Raw genomic sequence first — 14162 nt, 5'->3', positions numbered from 1 at the left:
TCCCACTCTTCCTTTTATCACCAACTTCCTAAAAGAATTATTTAAATGTGTTCTCCAGTCCATTACTGAACACCTCCAGCCCTGTGCACCTCTGCCTGTTGGAGAAGTTGGTCATTATTCTGAGCTGAAATTGATGCCCTGACACTGATGCTAGTGTCATTCTGTGAGGCTGCACAGAGCAAGTTTATGCAGATCACCCTTCTCTCCTTCTGTCCTCTTCCCTCTGATCTTTCTAGGCACTGTCGGTTCCCTCAACTATTCTTTGTATGCCCTGGTTCTGAGTCCCCTGCCTCCCTGTTTCTAGTTTGATTCTCTTCTTCCAGGGTCATGGCCCAAGATTAAATGTAAATTGTTCATGTCTGCTCTGCCAAGCCCAGTACAGCAAGGTTCCCACCTCCTTTGTCCTCCTCATTACACTTTACTCAACACTATTGTTGAATTCTCTTCCTATCAACTCAGACCTCTAAGATAGTAGTTTGCAAACTGTGGCTTCCAGACCTTCCACCACAGAATGGCCGAGGAGCCTTAATAAATGCAGATTCTTGGGCTCCACCTCAAACTCATTGAATCTGACAATCTGAGGGTGGCACCTGGGAACCCACATTTTACACAGGTATGCCAGATGATTCCTAATACACACAAAATCTGGTGATAAAAATGCTTTCTCAACATCTGTTGCCAAGCCTGGCCCCCTGCCCCTGCTTTTGTGCAGATAGGTTTTTGGATCCAAGACAAACCCTTGTATTTTCTTGTTTTTAGATTTCATCTCATTAGGTGTGGTGCACTGCCCCAGCCTATCAAAATTTGTTGTGTTCTTTATCCTTAACGTATGACTTCATGACAACTACACATGATCAAGATGAAAAGCCTTGGAGTCACAGCACCAGATGTGACTCCCTCCACAGCAGGTGGTATCTCTTTCCACACTGACACCAATGACGATAGTCAACTAATTACTAACACACTCATACTTGGGTCTTCTTTCCCATGAGATAAATGGGCAACTTGTCATTTTCCAAATACCTCAGGAAAGCCCAGATATTTTTTTGCATTTTCCATATTCCATGAAATATTTTCCATATTTCCCTGATCCACTGCTCTGTACCAACTCTGTCCAAGATGGCAAAGACACATTCTCACAGGCCATTTACACAAGTATTCTGGAAACTGTGGCCAGGCAAAGGACTGGAGTATGCAGAATACATCTTCCCTTCCCATGGCATTTTCCAGAACACCTATGGCACTCACGTTCTAGGGCCCCTAGTTTGTATTGTGAATGTTCTTGTTCACATTGGACTCTATCACTGGACAAACAGTTCCCGAACTTTGTGTCTTATGTGTCTCTAATCACAGTATTTAGAGTAACTACAATAACTAGAGTAACTTATAGTAACTAGCACGATGGTAACTTTTTCTTTGGATGAATGAATGGTGACTTTTCTTTGAATGACTTGGTAACTTTGCTTTGAATGAATGAATGGATTTTGCATTTTATTCCCACTAATTTACTTTCACTTTTTGTGCAGGATGGAAGCAGACCCTGCAGTGAATATTGGGAGACTATGCTCCTTAGACATGAAGGAAGCAGTGGGGCCTGGGCAGATCTCCACAGGTCTAGTTCTTTCTCTTAGTTGCTGGTCATTCAAATGAGCTTGTTAGAATAAAGGCCTTCTTTGAAATGAAGTGTGTTGAAAACACTGAGAAATGATGACACAGTTTCTGAAGCATCGCAGATTTACTAGAATCTGTGGCAATGGCCAAGTGAGACACAGACAGGAAAGGGCGTTTCAGAAAACCCTTGGCTTACTGCAGCATAACAAGCTGATAAAGCTTCTTATGGGCTTTCTAATGAGACCTCTTGTGATTACAGAGACAAGTGTTTCCACAGGACAGGAGATGGCTGGACAAGAAGATCTAGCCACTGCCCCCGTTCCCCGCTCCACATCAGAACTGCTGACACAACTGAGTAACTCTCATATAGAAGATATAAGACAGTGAGGGTAAAGAACTGTAAGTGAATGGTGCAAAGTCTTGTGGTTTCCTTGGGTCAAGTGACTTTCCCTGCGGTCATGTCTTGTCTTTCCTGTTTCTTATAAGCCAAAGAAGATGCCACAAACACTCTAGAACATTCCCTCCACTGGAAAAGCCAGAAAGCCCCACACAGCATGAATTCTAGAGCGGTGATTCCCAACTAGGGGGGGTGAATTTTTTTTTCCTCATCCCAGGGATATTTGGCAATGTCTGGAGACATTTCTACTTGTCACAACTGAGGGGCAGGTGCCACTGGCATCTAGCGGGGAGAGGCCAGTGATGTGGCTAAATATCCTAAATGCACACGACAGCCTCTCCCTGCCAACAAAGAAGTATCTGGTTCAAAATGCCAAGAACAATTATCTCAGTAAAAAGTTTCAGGATGAACATGTACACATTACTGTATTTAAAATATCAACAGATAACCAACAATGGCCTACCTATTATATAGGACAGAGAACTCTGCTCAATATTCTGTAATAACCTAAATGGGGAAAGAATTTGAAAAAAGATACTCATGTATGTATAACTGAGTCACTTTGTTGTACACCTGAAACTAACACAGCATTGTAAATCTCAGGTGACGACACTATAAAAGATCCTCTGTGGCTCCATGGTAAGGTGAGGGTACCAAGGCTGGAAGGCCTTCCTAGCGCACTGGTTTGGACAGCAGCCTGAATGGAAGTAGAGAGGTTCTAGATAACTTCTGATAGCTATAAGTTTAACCCCAAAGTAGCCTGGAGAATCCCAGGGACGGGGGAGCCTAGTGGGCTGCCATCTATGGGGTCGCACAGAGTCAGACACGACTGAAGCGACTTAGCAGCAGCAGCTTACTGGAAAGGCCCTTGGTGAACTCCACTCAGGGCAACTTCCTCTTCCCCAGATGGAGGAAGGCAGGCTCAGTAGAAGCATACAAGAAGCATCAGTGAGCCATGCTCACGGTCATACAAGGGCCTGGAATGACAGCTTTAAAAGATATGACTGGACATGGGAAGAGGCTCCAGGAATGTGAGGTAGACATGAAGCAAATGTACCAATTGGAAAGAATGCTGTTCTTATGCTGACTGCAGGAAAGCCCTGGTCCTACAAGAATGAAATGGGAACGCATTTTACCTGAAGCCCCCAAACCTAGACAGTGTATTAAAAAGCAGAGACGTCACTTGGCCAACAAAGGACCACATACTCAAAGCTATGGTTTTTTCAGTAGTTATGTATGAATGTGAGAGTTGGACTATAAAGAAGGCTGAGCACTGAAAAAGACCCTGATGTTGGGAAAGATTGAAGGCAGGAGGAAAAGGGGGCAACAAAGGATGAGATGGTTGGATGGCATCACCAACTCAATGGACATGCATCTGAGTGAACTTCAGAAGATAGTGAAGGACAGAGAAGCCTGGCAAGCTGCAGTCCATAGGGTCACAAAGAGTTGGATATGACTTAGCAACTGAATGACAACAACCCAGATGATATATACATTTTCCCCAACTTCCTAGTATTTTTTATATGGCCAAGATTTTCAACATCACCAGTTTTATATATCATAGGGAAGCTGATAGATTTAAGGAAGCCTCCATGTGCCCCTTGAGAGATGATTGCAGTTCTAATTAAATGGAGGATGACCGACAAGAACCACATGGGGCTCTACAAGCAAGTGGCATTCATACGTCTTCTTTCATGGGCAAGATTACTTTGTTCATGTCAATGCAGTCTTTGAGCTCTTTCCAGTGGTAAAGGATGGTGTCACCAAATTCTAATACACTATGAGATTTAATGTGGTTCAAAGATCAGGAAATGTTTTAAATTGTAAGGGACAAGAAAGTTTTATTGGCCAAGCCAGACTTTAATTTCTTTCATTTCACATACCTGTACTTACCATCTACATGATTACATATAGCCTATGAAGTCAGTGTCAAGTCTAGTCCATCCACTGTGCTTGTGTCGAGAAGCACAGAGGAGAAATGAATGGGGCAAATGAATATTAGGCCTCAGAGTAGGTTGTGGGGGCCACAAATCCAGGTAATCACATGAGATTTAATACATGAATAAGAGGGTCTTGAAGTTCAGGGCTGTCCAATCTATAAGCTCAGGAGGTCAGGGATATTGAGACACCTATTTCAGAAGATAGAACTGCTAATAGGAGCTTGCCTTATCACAAGAAGGCTGGTCTTCTAATCCCTAGAGTGCTGGCCATGTGGGCTAGTCATTGGAGAGTCTTGGACATACCTAGGTCCTAGAAGGGAGGTAATTCTACTTAATCTCCAAGGTAGGACTGTGCGGGTGGGGTGTAGGCAGAGACAGCCAGAGGCAGAATGTGGTTCATGGGAAGGCTTAGGGCTGGGTAGGGCCTCTGCCTGTGGATATAATACAGACCTGGATCTCAGTAGCCTGCCTAGCCATACACCTACTTTCAAAGGCAAAGGTGATATTTCATCTTTACATATGCACTTGGATCTCTTCAATCATTGTCTATCTTTTAGCAAGGAGAGATCAAAAAGGAGAGAGATGGGCCAATAGGAAATCAACTATATCATTGAACAAAGGGCTAGCTGGAGAAAACCATAGTCCAAGAAGATACATGAACCCCAGTGTTCACTGCAACACTATTTACAATAACCAAAACATGGAAGCAACCTAAACGTTCATTGACCAAGAAATGTTGATAAAGAAGATGGTGCATATATACAGTGGAATGTTGTTGTTATTTAGTCACTAAGTCATATCTGATTCTTTTGTAACCCCATGGACTGTAGCTCAGCAGGCTCCTCTGTCAATGTCCAGGTAAGAATACTGGAGCAGGTTGCCATTTCCTCCTTCAAGGGATCTTCCCAACCCAGGGACCCAACCCACATCTCCTGCATTGGCAGGTGGATTCTTTACCACTGAGCAACCAAGGAAGCCCAACAATAGAATATTACTCAGTCATAAAAATGAAATAATGCCACTTTCAGCAATATGGATGGACCTAGAGACTCTCATAACAAGTGAAGGAAGTCAGACAGAGAAAGACAAATATCACGTGATCACTCATATGTAAACATCTAATTTAAAATAAAAGTTACAAACGAACGTATTTACAAAGTAGGGACAGACTTACAGATATAAAAAACAAACTTATGGTTACCAAAGGGGAAACGTGGCGGGGAGGAAAAATCAGGTGCTTAGGATGAACTGCATATAAGATAGATAACCAACAAGGACCTACTGTATAGCACAGGAAACTCAATATTCTGAGATAACCTACATACATGAGAAAAGAACCTGAAAAAGAATTTTAAAAAAACATGTATATATATATAACTGGATCACTTTGTGTATACCTAAAACTAACACAACATTGTAAATTGATCACAATCCATTAAAATTTAAAAAGAAAGCAAAGCAGGGGCGCTAATGCAAGAAACACCAAGGGCTCCGCTGTGATGAAATCATGCATATGGCGCCCACACTAACCATGGACCCTGGGCTGACGGCACTGTTAGCAGTCAGCATACAGGTCTTAAGACTCATTCCTGCACAGGACGCATGCACCAGGCAGAGCTCTCATCCTTACAGACGTAGCGTCTGAGGTGGGACGTCACTCTGAGAGAACGGCCTGCAGCCTTTGAAAATGATCGTCAAGCTTTTTACGAATGACAGGTCAGGGTCTGGATATTCCCTACTCCTCTCCTCACCAACGTCCAGGCCTAGGCAACTGTCCGCAGGGTATAAGTTGAAGAGATATCCCTGAACCCAGGCTGTGGTTGCTTTGAGGCTGTGTATCTCAAACTCATCCCCAATATGGATTCTTCTTTAAGTCTTGGACGTGAGCCAAAAAATACCCACCCCTGCTTTCTAAATAGGCTGTGTTTGCTTTGCTGGGAGTGCCTTGTTCCCCTCTACCGATATCCACCATAAACGTCTCTTCTGAGACCCTCTATAGCCTGAGCTGCTTTCTTCCTTCTCTGTGCTCTCCAGCTCAGTGTATGGAATTCTAAACTATACTTGGGATTATCTGTCTTGTGAGGCAGAAAGTACTTCCAGCTCAGACTCATTTGTTAGTACACGAGGACTGTGGGCCTCCCCTAGTGCCTGCCAAACAGTATGTATCCCGTCAGTGCTTGTGGAGGGAGGGAAGGAAGGAAAACTGTAGGCTAAAGAAGCAGTAAAGACCTCTAGCCAGGCAGATGTCCAGTGTCAGCCTCCTCCAGAAAGGATTTCCACCAGCCAGCGTGGGAGAGACCCCCTTCACAGAGATCTACTAAGGGGTGGGCCACAGCGGTCAGTGGCTGCAGGGCTGTGATTCTCAGTGAAGCTTCTGGTAGAACCCTGGGGAATCCCTCCTTCTTGGCCCAGCTAGTCACTTACCTTCCTGGAAGGCCAGCACACGGTTCTGTGCTGGTGACACTTTCACAGAGCCAGCCAGCCAGTGCCAGCCTGAGGCTGGCTGTGCCAGAGGGCTCCTAGCGTCCCAGAGGCTGGCCCTGGCTGGGTTCTGTCACTGCCCTACTGGTTGCCTCTGAGGCCTCTGATAGGCAATGTTATTGTTGCTTGACCATTATTAGCAATGAAAAATAGTCAACCTTAGTTTTGGTGAATTGTTTCTTATCTATTTGCCGTTCCTCAGCCAATGAAAAGAGTTTTCAGAACTGGGTCCTCATTCAGAAACCTCCAATATATAGCTTTTGAAAATGCTTCTTACTTCTCCAAATATTATCCATTGGTGACAAAGTGTTTTGTAACTGACAATCCTGAGTATGACTGTAAGGATTTTTCAAGATCCCAGAACATGACAACACAGATCTCTTCTACTTTCCTCTTCTTGCCATTCACATCTGCAAAGCACTAACTTCAGCATTCAGGAGATTCAATAGAACATTCAGCACACATCCTTGACTGCTCTTAGAAATCAGGTCTGTCAATGGATAAGCTATTCAAAGAAAGTTCTTTTAAGCTTATTGTTGAACATTGTAATGTAATATCTTGCAATCACAGGGTCAAAGTATGTTTGAACTAGAAGGGATCTTCTAGGTAGACTTGTTTGAACTGAGATGCTAACGCCTTGCTAATACCCTTACTGAGAGGGTAAGTTAGTTGCTCAAAGAAACACAGCGAGTGAGGGGCCAAACCTGGTTTGAAAGTAAACATGATGATCTTAAATCACCTTTCTGCCACTCAATACTGGTGGTATGTATAGGTGTATGTACATCTACATACATATATAAGAGTGAAAGTATTAATCGCTCAGGCCTGTCTGACTCTTTGCCACTCCATGGACTGTAAGCCCGCCAGGCTCCTCTGTCTGTGGGATTCTCCAGGCACGAAGACTGGAGTTGGTAGCCATTCCCTTCTCCAGGGGATCTTCCTGATCCAGGGATCAAACCGGGAACTCTTTCCCATCTATGAAAAAATATATATACATACAAACTAGGAGCAAGTCTTGCATCACATACACCAAATTGTCTATAGGAACTGACAGTCCTGCTAAAACAATAACCCATTTACAGTTTAGGGCAGCCCGGCCAGGAACAGGCCCAGAGCCTCATCAGCCCCCAGAACACAGGGCATTGTTTCCATTCAAACCTCGCACCGAAAGGCAAGCCTGTCAGCTGGCAGTGACCTCGTGAGACAACTTTGGGGAGAGCAAAGGGCTGAGAAGAGAAAGGCCTCATTCTCAAGGCAAACAGGAAAAGGAAAGAGAAAAAGAAAGCTCTGTCTCCGCACAAGGTTTGCTGTGCTGGCTATGAACTGTTCCAGTACGTTCCATCAAATAGACGCCTTCATAGAATCAAGCCAAGCGCGAACAGCGGGTCTGGGACTCCCCATCCCCGGACACACACACTCCCGCGCTCTCGCACCCCGGGAGAGTGCTTATATGGGCTTCATGAAGCTAAGTAATAAACACTTTGTCTTCGCCCTGCTATTTATGGGTTGCTTGGGGCATCCTGTTCTCTCCACTGCCCTTACCTTACTCCTTCTAACGCCACGTTTAATAGGGCAACAGTGAATGTGAAGGGTTCCATGTGCCCCTCCCCACCCACTCTGGTTTTCCTGGCCAAGAAAGGTGGGTCCGCATCCATCCACCTGTCCTCCAGGCTCCCTTCTTCCAGGTTAAACCTGATCTCCCTTTCCTGCCTTCCAGGCATCTCCCTAAGACATCTCGCTAAGATACCTGTTTCTATTTTACCACTGCCAGCAATTCTTTCATTCTTCATGATGGATCAACCATCTTGGAAAACGAGAGTGACTCAGAAAATTGTCAACCACCACGGACACCGCCCCGCAGGGGACTGTGGGTCTCTGGACGGCCACGCATGTGCAGAATTAAGGAACAGATGGGTCCTACCTGTTGCTGACTTCCAGGTTCACTCAGAAGCCTTGAGCTCCCCCTGCACACATGGTGTTGGGGTCACAAAGGGGTGGGATGCCCACGTGAAAACAAGAAGTGCATCCAGGCCAAGGAGCTGTGCAGAGGCGGGCATGGACAATGCCAGAACTGTCCACAGGGTGCAGGACCAAGGATGCAACTGACTTTGGTCAGTTTTGGGGCCTCCTGCACTTGGCTCCTTTGGGGGTTTCAGGGTTCTCAGGGCTGATGGGTCCCGCATGAAGAGAGTCATGACTGCATTCTGTCCACCTGTGGGTTTTCACACAGGCCCGCCGCCCAGCTGCCTCTTGGCCCAGTCTTCATCTTGGGCTACCCGCGGTACCCTAAAAACACACAAGACAGGGAAGATGCGTTAACTCGGCTTCTCCCCACAGAACACGGCTCGCCATTGCAGCCGTGATTAAATACAGGACATTATCTCACCATAATGCCCTCCTGGCCGTGTTCCCAGGAAAATTCTAACTAATCATAAAAATAGAAAGAAAAACGCAACCTAAATTCCATTCCTCTTCTTAAATGAGTGATGTGTTCACTCTTATTTATTTTTCTGGAAGCGAGGCGGGAAAAGAAAATGAATTTTAGGGCTTAGAAAAACAAGCTACTAATAGTACTAAGTAGAGCAGGGTGGTGGTGCAGACAGCGGGATGTAGCGGACAGGCCAGGGGCAGGTCCGGGCCTACCCCTGCCTGTGAGCCTGGAGCTTTAAATGGGAGCACCTCGTGGAGCAAAGACAGCAGGAGGAGAGGAGGTTGGGTGGCTGTGGGGCCAGGTATAGGCATACATGCACACAGACGCACGCACCCCCACAAGCGAGGTGCTCAGCAGCATCTTCACGGCCTGGCAGGCAAGCACAAAGTCAATGCTCCTTTCACCCAAAGCCTGCATCTTTCTCTAGCACCATCCTTTCTGGAGGCTCTGGCATGATTTAGCTAGTCCCTGCCTGAAAGAGTTTCTCCTGGAGATTCACCTAGCTCATTTCTACTCACCCTTTAGAGATCAGAGTGAATGGTACTTCCTACGGGAAGCCTTCTCCGAAAACCCCTACCCTGACTCCAGTCCAGGTGCCAGCGGCATTCTAAACCCGCCCCTCCTAGCAGTCACGAGGCTGTAATTAAGGCACTAATTGCATAGTTGGTTGTTTAAGGGCTCTCCCCTGTCTTAGATCTGAGAACCTGTTGGTCTCATTAACTGCTTTGCACGTGCCTGGTAGGCAGTAGTTTTTCAATAAGTGCCCATGTTGGATGAATGCTGATGGCTTTGCCCAGCCTGTGAACCATCCCCTGTATCCACAGCACTAAGTACCGTGCCTCTCCCAGGTCATTTCTGCCCTTTTTGCTGGGAAGACTTCCTGGGGAAACCATGGGAAAGCTCAAAATCCCGAAAACCAGCTTTGAGATGCTTCTAATAATTGTGCCCTGAGTTGAAAAGAAAGGACATGCCCACACCCCTCCCGCATCTACCTGCCCCGGCTCCTGCCATTAGAATCCCAAAGCTGCCATCCCCCATCAAGGCAAGTGCTGCAGTAATGGGCACTGCTACTTGATGGCAAAGTTCTAGCTGGGCTAATTAAGCATACTGAGCTAATAACCTTCCATTTTGGGACTGGTATTATTCATAATTTAATGTATTGCTGCTGAAACATTAACCTTTCGACAACTGGCATGCTGCCCACAGCAGTCCAAGTGCTGACCATCTTTCAGTAAAATGAGTATTATTGTTAAAACAGGTATAAATCATTTATGGCTGCCGCTTTTGTGTCAGACCCTACGTGAAAATAAGCAGTAAGCTGGGTAATTTATTTACCTTTTGGTGATTATTTTTTATGATTTTATGATCATATTCAATGATTCATAAACATTGGCCTGGTGCCATTCTGTAATCATTTCACATTTTAAATATTGTGCGGCTGTTCTGCTTTTCATCTTTAAAAATTTCAGGATTGATACCAGGCAACTTAATCCAGACACAAATGCAATTTCATCTGAAAGAAATAGGGTGTGTGTGGGGAGGGTGGCGGGGGGTGTGAGAGAGGAAAGAGTCCCAGCCCTATTCATTTGAACAAAACCATTTTCAACAGAGCTGTTTGCAGCTTTCCCCTTGCTACAGCATGGCACTTACTGTAGCAAACTTTCTTTGAAGTTTAACACACAGAGGGTGCCTTGAAATCTGGATAAAAGCACAGGAAAACAGTTAACAAGCTTCTGGTTGGAAAGATGATGGGAAGGAGTTCAGGGTGGAGGGAAGCCTGGAAACTCTGGCCTCGGGCCAAGAAGGTTGGAAGCCACCAGCCTTACTTGCAGCACCTGGCTGGAGAATGGGATTACGTCCCCTGGGGATCTGGAAACTTTATTGCCTGCCCGCCTGCTCCTGCTGCCCGTGCTGCCTCTGGGCTCCTGTCACCATTCCAGAAAGTCGCCCTTTCTCCTTCTGGCAACAAGGAGGAGCTGGAGGCTGAGAGGTGAGCAGGTCGCTCCTGGCCACAGAGCTCAGGAGACCTCCCCACCTTCCACAGGCCCTCTCCTGCCACTGAAAACATGGAACCGCCAGTAGGTAGGAGCTGAAGCTGATGGGAAGGAAGTGGTGCCAGGAGCTGGCCGAGAAGGTGACACTGTGTTACAGCTCTGCCTCCAGAACATTCTGGAGCCTCATCTCATTTCAGGCGTGTTAGCACGCAGAGGTGCTTGCCCAGAGGAGACAGGCGCCATCGCCCCACACATGGGAGATGAGGTCTGGAAAGGTGGCCACCAGCATGTGCTATAAACAAACACCCATGTCCACTGGGAAATCTGGGCAAGGACGAGATAAGAGATGGATTTCTTTCTGAGACAGTTTGAATTGTGGAGCTCTGAGACGGCTGCTTACTGTATTTTCTACCTTCAGTTTGTTTAATTTCCCAGGTACAGTTTTCACAGGTTTCTTTAAAAATCTGATTGTCTGGTTTTAGATTTTAAAAAGAGCTCCTATCCTAATGTCAGGAGGTTGTAAGCATGAGAACCATATGGGGCCCATGACCACGTGAAGTTGGGCTCATGGTCTCCCTCTGCCTGTACCTAGAAGTTGAGAACAGAGTCCTCAACCTCCTGACATTAGGGTATCAGCTTTAAAAATATATATTATTTAAATCATTTATATATATATATATATATAAAACTATTTAATTTTTCATTGTGGTGAAATATATATAGCATAAAACATGCTATGGTAATCATTTCTGAGGGATTGCACAAGCCGGTGATGTTAATCATGGGATTACATTTACAATTTTGCATATGTCTCATCACTATTTCCAAAATTTTTCAACATCCCCAAAAGAGACTGTGAACCCATTAATCATCAACTCCCCACTCTCTTCTGCTCCTAGCCCTGGAAACCTCTAATCTACAGTCTGCCTCTGTGGATTTGCCTATTCTGGATATTTCATATATGTGGGATCATACAGTATTTGTACTTTTGTATCTGGTTTATTTCACTGAGCATGTTTCCAAGGTTCATCTATGTTGGGGCATGTATGGGAGCGTCATTCCTTTTTATGACTGAATAATGTTCCCCTGTATGGATATACCACATTCTGTCTACTCATTCATCTGTTCATGGCCATGTGGGTTGTTCAGCTTTTTGTGATTGGGAATGATGCTGCTATGAACACTGGTGTACAAGAGACTGAGTCCCTAGTACATAGGGACTAATATTTTTTTCTCATTAAAGTTCATTGCCCATTTTAGGCGATGATCTACCTTCATCTTGAATGCTCTGGTTGTTAGCTTGGCGGCATGTGTGGCAAAGCCATGCCTGCCTGGAAATCAGTCTCCAGCCATCCTGTCAACTCTGCTGCCTCAGAGTGCTTCCTGTAGTCACCTTCCAGCGCTGCTGAGGCTGCTGCCTGTTGTGAATGCTGCACCAGTAGCTTCCATTCTCCATATTGGACTTGATAAAAGATGCTGCTTCTCCAGGTATGATAAAGAACAAATTAAGAAACAGAATAACCTGGCATGAGTGAAATTCTCTTTCAATCATGTCAGCCAGAGCAGATGTTGTCATGAAATTTGATGTTATGGATTTATTTCCTAATATAAAGTCTAAGAGGGAAAACAGCATTAAGAGCTGAAATGTGAATTGGACATGTCCACAGAGTGTGAATTGAATTCAAGACAAAATATTGTGAATGGTTAATAGGGTCAGTCTAAGTATACTCGCTGAAATAATCTCTTGGATATGCAAATACTCTGAGAACTACACTGTCAAATATCTATTGTATCCTCTTATCTATGTGTTCACAGAGCTGCTACATGGTATAACAAATGAAAAATGTGAATTTAAAAAATAATGTCACCCTAAAATAATACTTTACTTTGAATAGTAATTTTTGTTGTCAGGTCTTTTTAAAATTTTTGTCACACACTAGCCGGCCAGATTCTTAAAACGGCATTATTTGGAAATATTAAGAGGTGAGCTTTGTGTGTCCTGTTCTTAGCAGAAACAGAAGTGGGGGGGGCAGGGAGGCAGCAGGGATGGGTCTCATGTTCATCTTGACCTGGATCACTCAGTATGCCATTATTATCTGCCATGCCTTGGTATTATTGCAATGGACTTTTTGCTTCTGCTATCTGGGGTCCCTCAGTGGAATTCCTTTCCCTGGGAATACTGTCTTGAGGACGTAAGATGTTAGCCCCCCAGGCTCCTCAGTCCATGGGATTTCCCAGCCAAGAATACTGGAGTGGGTTGCCATTTCCTCCTCCAGGGGATCTTCCTGACCCAGAGATCAAACCTAGGTCTCTGGCATTGCCAGGTGCCTCCTGCATTGCAGGCGGATTCTTTACCACTGAACCACTAGGGAAGCCCATGTGTTCACCATCTTACTATTCTACTCAGCCCATTATACCTGAGGATGAGGGCAAGGAGAATTTAAACAAGGGACCTGGAGAGAAGCCTTTGGTTTCACTGTTAGTAATTTCCAGGATTCCACCATCAAGTAGCTCACTAAAAGCCTGAGTAACTAAATTGTGAGTTTCATTTTGTTTCTTTCCCTAACTTCTTAGAGTTGGACTGATGAGCAGAGAAAAAATGAGAAGAAAGACAGCATATAGGTGGCCCAACCATACTACTCATATTCTAGAACAGTCCCTGGCCCACAGCCAGTCTTCAAAAAAATATTTACTAAATGAGTGAATAAACATTGGTCACTCATATCATCAGATACTTAAGAGTCAACTGAACTGATCAACTGGGTGTGCCTTTTTTCCTCTTTGTTGTCATGAAACTTGATGTTTGGATTTATTTCCTAATATAAAGTCTGCTGGAGTCTGTTGGGTTCGATGAACTTCACAAATCTTTGGTAGAATTTGGCTATCGGAAGTATCAGGAAGTGGCAAAGCTTAAGAGAGCCCTTTCACCCCACTTAAATCAGAACATCCCCCAGTTTTTTTTGGTTTACAGATTAGACTTCCCTGGATTCTCTAAAGAAAGGATTCTGTGGATAAAACCTCAGAAAGCCACTGGTCCCCAGAACCTCCCTATTCTTCTGATCTACCTTCCATCAGCTCAGAGTCATGCCTGCCTCTGCCCTGAGTGATCTGATATAAACTTCTCTACTTCATTCTCTTCTTCACCCACCCCTTCGTACTCTTATAGCAAGACTTTCTCAACTATGGCCCCTGACACCCCCCTTATCAGGGTTCCTGGAAATATTAAGCCCAAATATGTACATTTCTGAGCTCCATCCAAGAACTACCCAGGGTTTCTAGGTGGACTTTGGACCCCCCAGAATTGCTCA

At 44.9% G+C, this 14162-nt stretch overlaps 1 long non-coding RNA gene across 1 annotated transcript in view; it reads right to left on the bottom strand.

Moving 5' to 3' along the window:
• LOC147353501 (uncharacterized) overlaps positions 1-14162 on the bottom strand; it is a 577435-nt gene that overhangs the window by 17647 nt on the left and 545626 nt on the right. The window contains exon 7 of the long non-coding RNA XR_015145686.1: positions 8351-8715. This is a non-coding gene — a long non-coding RNA (uncharacterized LOC147353501). The remainder of the gene's footprint in view (positions 1-8350; positions 8716-14162) is intronic.

The sequence above is a fragment of the Bos grunniens genome, chromosome 18 (genome assembly GCF_055505025.1).
Source record: "Bos grunniens cultivar Pamir isolate PY7600 chromosome 18, Bosgru_T2T1.0, whole genome shotgun sequence".
In the NCBI taxonomy this organism is placed as follows: domain Eukaryota; kingdom Metazoa; phylum Chordata; class Mammalia; order Artiodactyla; family Bovidae; genus Bos; species Bos grunniens.
Note: the sequence above shows the minus strand (reverse complement) of the source record. Positions and strands in the feature narration are given on the sequence as shown.